Genomic DNA, 8,330 nt, shown 5'->3' on the forward strand with positions numbered 1-8,330 from the left:
CATTCTTGAAAAGGGTTAATGCACACAAGTCATTAGGCCCTGGCGATGTACCTGGCAGGGTAGAGAAAACCTGTATCAACCAGCTGGCTGGAGTGCTCAAGAACAACTTCAAACTTTTGCTGCTACTTTTCTACAGATGTACAATGCAGTGCATTCTGACCAGCTACATCACTACTTGCTTTGGAAACTCTGACATGCAGGATCAGAAGAGGCTTCAGAGGGTTGTAGACTCAGGCACAATCTCCCCACTATCCAAGATATTTTCAAAAGATATTGCCTCAAGTAGGCAGGATCCACCACTAAATACCCTCATCCTATGGGATATCCCTTTTTCTTGTTACTAACATTGGGAGGAGATACAGGAGCCTGAAGACTGGCACTCAACATTTCAGAGGGACTTCTTCTCTGGCACCAGATTTCAGAACGGTCCAAGAACCAATGAACACCACCTCACTATTCCTCTTTTATTTATTTTTTGTAACTTAATAAATTTTATGTTTTGTGTTGTACTGCTGTTGCTGCAAAACAACAAATTTCATGACATGTCAATGATTATAAATCTGGTTCTGACTCTGAATGCAGTACGCTAGATAGGAGGAAGTGAAATAAACTGTTGCTTCATCTGGGAGAACTGTGTTGTTTCCTGGATGATAGAAGGGGAAGAGGTGAAGGGACAGATGTTGCATGGGAATGTAGTTCGTGGAGAGAAGTAGTTAATGGAGACAGAAGAATAAATCAGGTAATTACAAAGAGTGTGGTCCCTTGTGAGTGCTGACAGGATAGACAATGAGAAAAAAATCAGAGTTCGAAGTAAATTTATTATCAAAGTACAGATGTGTCACCATATACCACCCCGAGCTTCATTTTCTTGCAGGTATTCATAGTAGATATAAAGAAACACAATAGAATCAAGGAAGAACTACACACAAATAAAAATGCGCAAAGAACACAACAATGTGTATAAAAAGACAAACTGCGCAATTACCCTAAATAAATAAATTCTATTGAGAACATGAGTTGTAGAGTTTGCAAAGTTCTTGCATAAGCATACCTGGTGGTAAAACCTTATTGAAAGTGGCAGAAAATGCAGGGCTTTGGTAAGAACTACCATGGTCCCGTCTGGCAATTCCCCATTACCTCTTTAATTGGGCCTTAATCCCCTCGCTTGATTTCCATTCATTCCCAATTCAGCTAATTGCCGCACACCTGGTTCCCATTAGCGAACAAAGGATAAAACTTTGCCAGTTCGTTGGCCGACTCTGGTGTAAGTAAACCGAGTCTTTAGGACTGGCAGGGCTAAGCTCAGCATCATTTCCTGGATGCTCTACATAACTCTCGTCTCCGTGTACAGACTCTCCCGGATACCGGTTCCCCGTTCCCGATGATGCCAACGCCTCACGACTCTGCCTCCGCGCCTGTGTCCTCGTCCTTGCAACGAGAACCCTTTAAGACTATTAGACATTGGAGCATAATTAGGCCATTTGGCCCATCGAGTCTGCTGTGCCTCCAACAGGTCTTGTCTATCTCAAACCTATTCTCTCGTCTTCTCCCTGTAACCTTTGACACCCTTCCTAATAAAGAACCCGAAAACCTCTTTAAATTTCTCCAATAACATGCCACACAGCAATAGTTAATCCAATAGATTAGTTACTTGAGAAGGATGTAACTTGACTGATCAGAAAGGTACAATATAATGATGCAGCTATCAGAGCCACTGTCTCACGCAAAAATCGAAGTTCAATCCTGACCTCGGCTGCTGTTTGCTCCTTAATTGGCAGATGTAAATTGCCTTTAGCGAGTAAGGAATAGCAAAATCTGCAGGCTGTTGAAGAATAAAAATGGCTTTTCAGGATTTTATTCCAGTAGTTGATGGTCGGCAGTCCAAAGGGCCTGCTTCTTTTTAAACTACGTATCTCTATGCCAATCATTTCTTTGTGGCTACTTTCTCGAGAGAGTTTGATGAAATTAAGTAGGTCGTGTACCGCTGCTGTGAACTGCCCTAAGTAACTATTCTCCCATTTCTGTGTAAAATCCACCCTTAAATCGAAACACTAATCAATACAGCTGAACAGGGAAACCTTTGGTTCATGCGGCCTAAATTTTGCATACAGTAACTAAAGTAATTTAAATTATCAACTCTGCTAGCTTTGGTATCCAATCTATAAGAACTGATCTTTTTATTCCCTTAAAACACCATCGGTTCAACTAGCGACTGGATCATATTATAAATAAAAGATTATATTATAAATGTATAAACTCGTTAAGATATATGAATAATCTGATATAATTGAGATTTATATTTTGCAAATTTGAGTGGATTGATGGGTGAAAAGTTAGAGAAGTTTTGTTGTGGATGCAGCGCTGAAGAGGGAGACAATATGATTGACTTATTGTTTGACCAATCAGACTTGCGCTCGAAAATGACAGTCGGCAGGTCCCGCTGCTTCCGGCTGGAGTGGGCCGCGATGGCAGCCGCGTTTCCCCCGCTGCTTCACCGGCTCAACGCCTGCGGCACTCCGCGCTCAGGCTTAATAATATAAACCTCATTTCACTCCCTCCCCTCGCTTCTGTAATTTTACCGCACCAAAACACCACCGACAATTCACTCTTATAGAAACCCGCGCAGCCGTCTCTCAGCGGCTCGTTGGTCTAGGGGTATGATTCTCGCTTTGGGTGCGAGAGGTCCCGGGTTCAAATCCCGGACGAGCCCACCTTTTCCCGAACAAACATTACTGTTTTGTTTTCCTCCACAACTTGCTTTATATTTAGCTATACTTTAAATGGTTTGTGACAATAACTGCACCATTACAAGATGGTAGTGATCTACTTAATAATCCAGCAAATTGTGGGAGTATAATGAATATTCATAGAAGGAAGGGCATTTCGATTAACTGGAAAACACTTAAAAATAATAGAAAAGGTGGGCTCGTCCGGGATTTGAACCCGGGACCTCTCGCACCCAAAGCGAGAATCATACCCCTAGACCAACGAGCCTCGACTGGAAGTCGTTGCCTTCCTTTAGATGAAAATCATAGCACACAATTCAATATTATTTTTCTCCTAAATAAAGTCCTTGAAACATCAATTCCTTCTCGAGCTGAAACGTGGAATCACAAGAAAATCTACAGATGCTGAAAATCAAAACAACACACACAAAATGCTGGAGGGAGGAAATCAGTAGGCCAGACAGTATCTATGGAAAAGAGTAGTCAACGTTTCAGACCGAAACTCTTTATTACAGTTCCTCCATCATTTTATCTGAAACGTATTCTTTCCCATCCACGCCTGTTCGTCTACCGGCAGTTGTGGTTTTGTCTATTAATAACTCTTTAGTTAACTGTATCATTGGGGTTAAAAATGGGCTCGTCCGGGATTTGAACCCGGGACCTCTCGCACCCAAAGCGAGAATCATACCCCTAGACCAACGAGCCTACATACAGTAACTTGCCTCGGTTCCATTTCCTTACATTTTAATAGTCTTTTGAGTTTAAAATATAATTCTTTATAATTCAAAGTACTGTATTCTACTTCTGCCTGCATCTTTAACAAGAGATCACTTTCACAGCTACTTATTTATTGCACAGTACTTACTGCTGGTGGATCTGATGCAGGGTTTCAATCAAAACATCTACTATCCCTTTGCCTCCATCGATACTGCTTGACCCACCAAAGAGTTCATATATTTTTTTTCCCTGTGGACAACAACTTCTACTGTCCTTTTGAAACACAGAAAATCTATAACATAACACAGACCCTTTTGGCCCACAATGCTGTGCCAAACATGTACATACTTTAGAAATTACCTCAGGTTATCCACAGCCCTCTATTTTTCTAAGCTCCATCTACCTATCCAACAGCCTCTTAAAAGACCCTATTGTATCCGCCTCCACCACCATCGCCAGCACTCACCACTCTCTCCGTAAAAAAACCCATCCCTGACATCTCCTCTGAACCTACTTCCAGGCACCTTAAAACTGCGCCCTCTCATGTTAGCCATTTCAGCCCTGGGAAAAGTCCTCTGACTATCCACATGATCAATGCCTCTTATCATCTTATACACCTCTATCAGGTCAACTCTCATCCTCCGTCGCTCCAAGGAGAAAAGGCCAAGTTCACTCAACCTGTTTTCATAAAGCATGCTCCCCAATCCAGGCAACATCCTTATAAATCTCCTCTGCACCCTTTCTATGGTTTCCACATCCTTCCTGTACTGAGGTGACCAGAACTGAGCACAGTACTCAAAGTGAGGTCTGACCAGGATTCTATATAGTTGTAACATTACTTCTTGGCCCTTGAATCCCACTGTTGTTAAAGGCCAATGCACCATACACCTTCTTAACCAGTCAACCTGCGCAGTATCTTTGAGTGTCCTGTGGACACAGACACCAATATCCCTCTGATCCTCCACTCTGTCAGGAGTCTTACCATTAATACTATATTCTGCCATCATATTTCACCTACCAAAATGAACCACCTCACACTTATCTGGGTTGAACCCCATCTGCCACTTCTCAGCCCAGCCTTGCATCCTATTGATGTCCCGCTGCAACCTCTGTCAGTCCTCCACACTATCCACAACACCTCCAACCTTTGTGTCATCATCAAAATTACTAACCCATCCTGCCACTTCCTCATCCAGGTCATTTATAAAAATCATGAAGAGAAAAGGTCACAGAACAGATCCCTGAGGCACACTGCTGGTCACCAACCTCCATGCAGAATATGACCCATCTACAACCACTCTTTGACTTCTGTGAGCAAGCCAATTCTGGATCCACAAAGGAAGGACCCCTTGGATCCCACGCCTCCTTACTTTCTCAATAAGCCTTGCATGGGGTACCTTATCAAATGCCTTGCTGAAATTCATATACATTACATCTACTGCTCTACCTTCATCAATGTGTTTAGTTACATCCTCAAAAAATTCAGTCAAGCTAGTACGACACAACCTGCCTTTCACAAAGCCATGCTGATTATTCCTAATCAATTTATGCCTCTCCAAATGTTCATAAATTCTGCCTCTCAGGATCTTCTCCATCAGCTGAAGTAATACTCACTAGTCTATAATTTCTTGGGCTTTCTCTACTCCCTATCTTGAATAAGGGAACAACATCTGCAAACCTCCAATCCTCCAGAACCTCTCACATCTCCATTGATGATGTAAAGATCACTGCTGGAGGCTCAGCAATCTCCTCCCTTGCCTCCCACAGTAGCCTGGGGTATATCTGGTGACTTATCCTACTTGATATCTCCGCTATCTCCTCCGATTCCATAAACACTTTTCCACTGTCACACTTGATTGGCCCTATTCTCTCACATCTTATCCTCTTTTTTTCAATCTTTTTATTGATTTTAAACAAAAGTGTGTATAAAAACAGGAGGACAATATCTGGAATATTTGTCAATAGCAGTACATACAGAAGGTAAAATAAACAATATCAGAATCACAGAGTGTTGATCTACAAAGTATAAATTTGATTTAGAATGTATAATTCTCCTCTTATCAATTTATGAAGAAAGGAAGGACTTTTAGAAATTTTTATTTCTAAATTATTTAGAAATTTAGAAAGAGAAAAAACCCACAATTCTAAAGAGAAAAAAGGACTGGGCAGTCCATCCTGAGGGAAAAACCAAGAGAAGAGAGACTCTCTGATCAAATCAAAGGTTCTGAAAAAATAGCTGGAAGAAAATCAGTACAAAAATCAGATCATATGAAAATATTGAATAAAAGGTCACCAGATTTCTTCAAATTTAAAGGTTGTATCCAATGTCCGACTTAAACAGAACACGATAGAGGAAGGCCAATAAAGGCTAATAGGAGGGTTAGGGCCCTTCCATTTAAGTAAAATGGCTTTCCTAGCCAATAAGGTTGAAAAGGCTATCTATCATCCGCTGAGTGGAAGCAGGAATATATCCTGCTTCCAATGGAATAATCCCAAAAATTAGCTGTAAGTAAGTTTGGTTGTAAATCCAGATCCAGCACTTCTGATAAGGTTTTAAAAACATCTTTCCAGAAATTCTCCAACTTTATACAAGACCAAAACATGTGAGTTAAAGTGGCCACCTGAGTATTACATTGATCACAAATAGGATTAATATTGGGAAAAATACAGGCTGATTTATCCTTTGACATATGTGCCGGATGCACAACCCTGAATTGTATCAAAGAATGACAGGCACAAGTAGATGAAGTGTGTACCAAATGAAAAATTTTACTCCATTGATTATCTGAAAGTAACTGCTGAGATTCCAATTCCCAGGCAGCTTTGATTTTATCATTAGATATCATTCGTAAATTCAATAACCATTTATAAATTGTAGCTATTGATCCTTTTTGGAGTGGTTTAACCTGGACGAGGGTATACGTCTTATCCTCTTGCTCTTCACATACTTGTAGAATGCCTTGGGGTTTTCCTTAATCCTGCTCGTCAAGGCCTTCTCATGGCCCCTTCTGGCTCTCCTAATTTCATTCTTAAACTTCTTCCTGCCAGCCTTATAATTTTCTAGATCTCTATCATTACTTAGTTCTTTTTTGTGTCAGAATTCACAGATTTGTCTTCTGCTGTTCACAAGTATCCGTCATCTACTTTAGCCTACCATACCATGCAACCTCAAAACCTCTAACAGTTCCTCATTTTGACTGAAACTATTGACTTGTGCAATTATCTCTATCTCTTTCCATAGATGCTGACTGACCTGCTGGGTATTTTCTGTAGTTTCTTGCTTTGTTTTAGGACTGAGATAGAGGGGAATGTCTTCACTCAGAAAGTTGAAAATCTCAGGAGGGTTATGAATGTTTAGTCAATGAATTAATTCAAACAACAACCAGAAGCTTTTGGGATATTAAAGGATAAACGGCCTGGAAAATTAAGCCTAGGTGGAAAAATAGCCACAATCTAGATGAATGGTAGCAAAGCCTCAAAGAGATGGATGGCATATTTGAGATGTATATCTTATGTCTTTGAACTGTGAGCTGACGTATCATATACTACTTTTACACCAGAGCCGGCCTGTACTGAAGAGTGCTGATCTGACATCGATGGGATGTGAGCAGACAGAAGATGAGAAGTTGCTCCTCTAAGTTGTATTGGATGGCAGAGCACTCCAGTTTAGTGTGCTTGCCCCGCAAAATGTTGAAGTGCTGGAATGACAACAGAAGCCAACAAAGAAGATGATGTGTTCCTGTTGAGTTGGGGAGCTGCTTATAGTGTATTGGCAAGTGTGGTTGTGGGAAATTTACATAATCAACCCTTTGTAAGTTCTCAAAAAGTTCACCAAGCAGAAATGATAACTTTAACTGTTTCTCTCTCTATAGCTATTCTTTTACCTGAGTATTTCTGGCACTTTTAGGTGTTATTCGCTTTACCTTCTAGGAATAATCTACAGTCAAGCTGGTGGTGGTGGTTGTCCGATGATAACAGGAAACCCATGCGGGAGAGTTTGTGAAGTGGAAAAGCCATTGCAGAGCCACCCTAATGGCATTGGATGTCACAGAAGAACTTACCCATCCGGCTGACTCACATGCTAGGACAGGCATGTCCTTATCTCTCCGGAGTATGAGGGAGGTGGATAGCTTGCTCAACTTTGGCCCCCATTGGATGTTCAGCTTTCACCTGTGGCTCCAAGTAGCTGTTTACATTAGACAGCAGGCACACCCCGGTATTCCGCTTTGACGGGCGGGCTAAACCAGGTGAGGGTGGCTAACAGGCCTCGTATGACGGTGAAACAAGGAGGGAGAAACTGGTAAAATATTACTAAGCTATGGCTTAGCTGTTTCTGTGTTTTTTAAATTTAACAGCTGGTGAGACCATCCTCAACATAGCGATTGTTATCAATTGTGAGTCACACGCAGTCTCAAAGGTTCAATTGCTTGAATTTCTGATGCCATATTAAGAAGAAGGCTTCTGGTAGCGAAGACACCATTCCTGGAGTGGATATGATTGATTAATACCTCTGTTGATCAAATCTGTCATTTAAAATGCTGCGAGTGTTGAAAATAACTTTAAGCGCACAATTTCCATTAACCATTCTGCAGCGGCAGCATTACACTGCTTTTAGTGGGAAATATTAGTTATAATTCTTTAACCATATATAACCATATAACAATCACAGCACGGAAACAGGCTATCTTGGCCCTCCTAGTCCGTGCCGAACCCTTAATCTCACCTAGTCCCACCTACCCGCACTCAGCCCATAACCCTCCACTCCTTTCCTGTCCATATACCTATCCAATTTTACCTTAAATGACACAACTGAACTGGCTTCTACTACTTCTACAGGAAGCTCATTCCACACAGCTATCACTCTTTGAGTAAAGAAATACCCCCTCG

At 41.3% G+C, this 8,330-nt stretch overlaps 3 non-coding genes across 3 annotated transcripts; 1 reads left to right on the forward strand and 2 right to left on the reverse strand.

Annotated features, from left to right (window-relative positions):
- Window positions 1–2,638: 2,638 nt before the first annotated feature.
- Window positions 2,639–2,710, forward strand: trnap-ugg (transfer RNA proline (anticodon UGG)). Its single transcript has one exon. It is a non-coding gene; the product is annotated as a tRNA-Pro (tRNA).
- Window positions 2,711–2,922: 212 nt separating this feature from the next.
- On the reverse strand, window positions 2,923–2,994 carry trnap-ugg (transfer RNA proline (anticodon UGG)). The gene has a single exon. It is a non-coding gene; the product is annotated as a tRNA-Pro (tRNA).
- A 365-nt stretch (window positions 2,995–3,359) lies between these two features.
- Window positions 3,360–3,431, reverse strand: trnap-ugg (transfer RNA proline (anticodon UGG)). The gene has a single exon. It is a non-coding gene; the product is annotated as a tRNA-Pro (tRNA).
- Window positions 3,432–8,330: the final 4,899 nt, after the last annotated feature.

Source organism: Hypanus sabinus, chromosome 19 (genome assembly GCF_030144855.1).
Source record: "Hypanus sabinus isolate sHypSab1 chromosome 19, sHypSab1.hap1, whole genome shotgun sequence".
NCBI classification, from domain to species: Eukaryota; Metazoa; Chordata; class Chondrichthyes; order Myliobatiformes; family Dasyatidae; genus Hypanus; species Hypanus sabinus.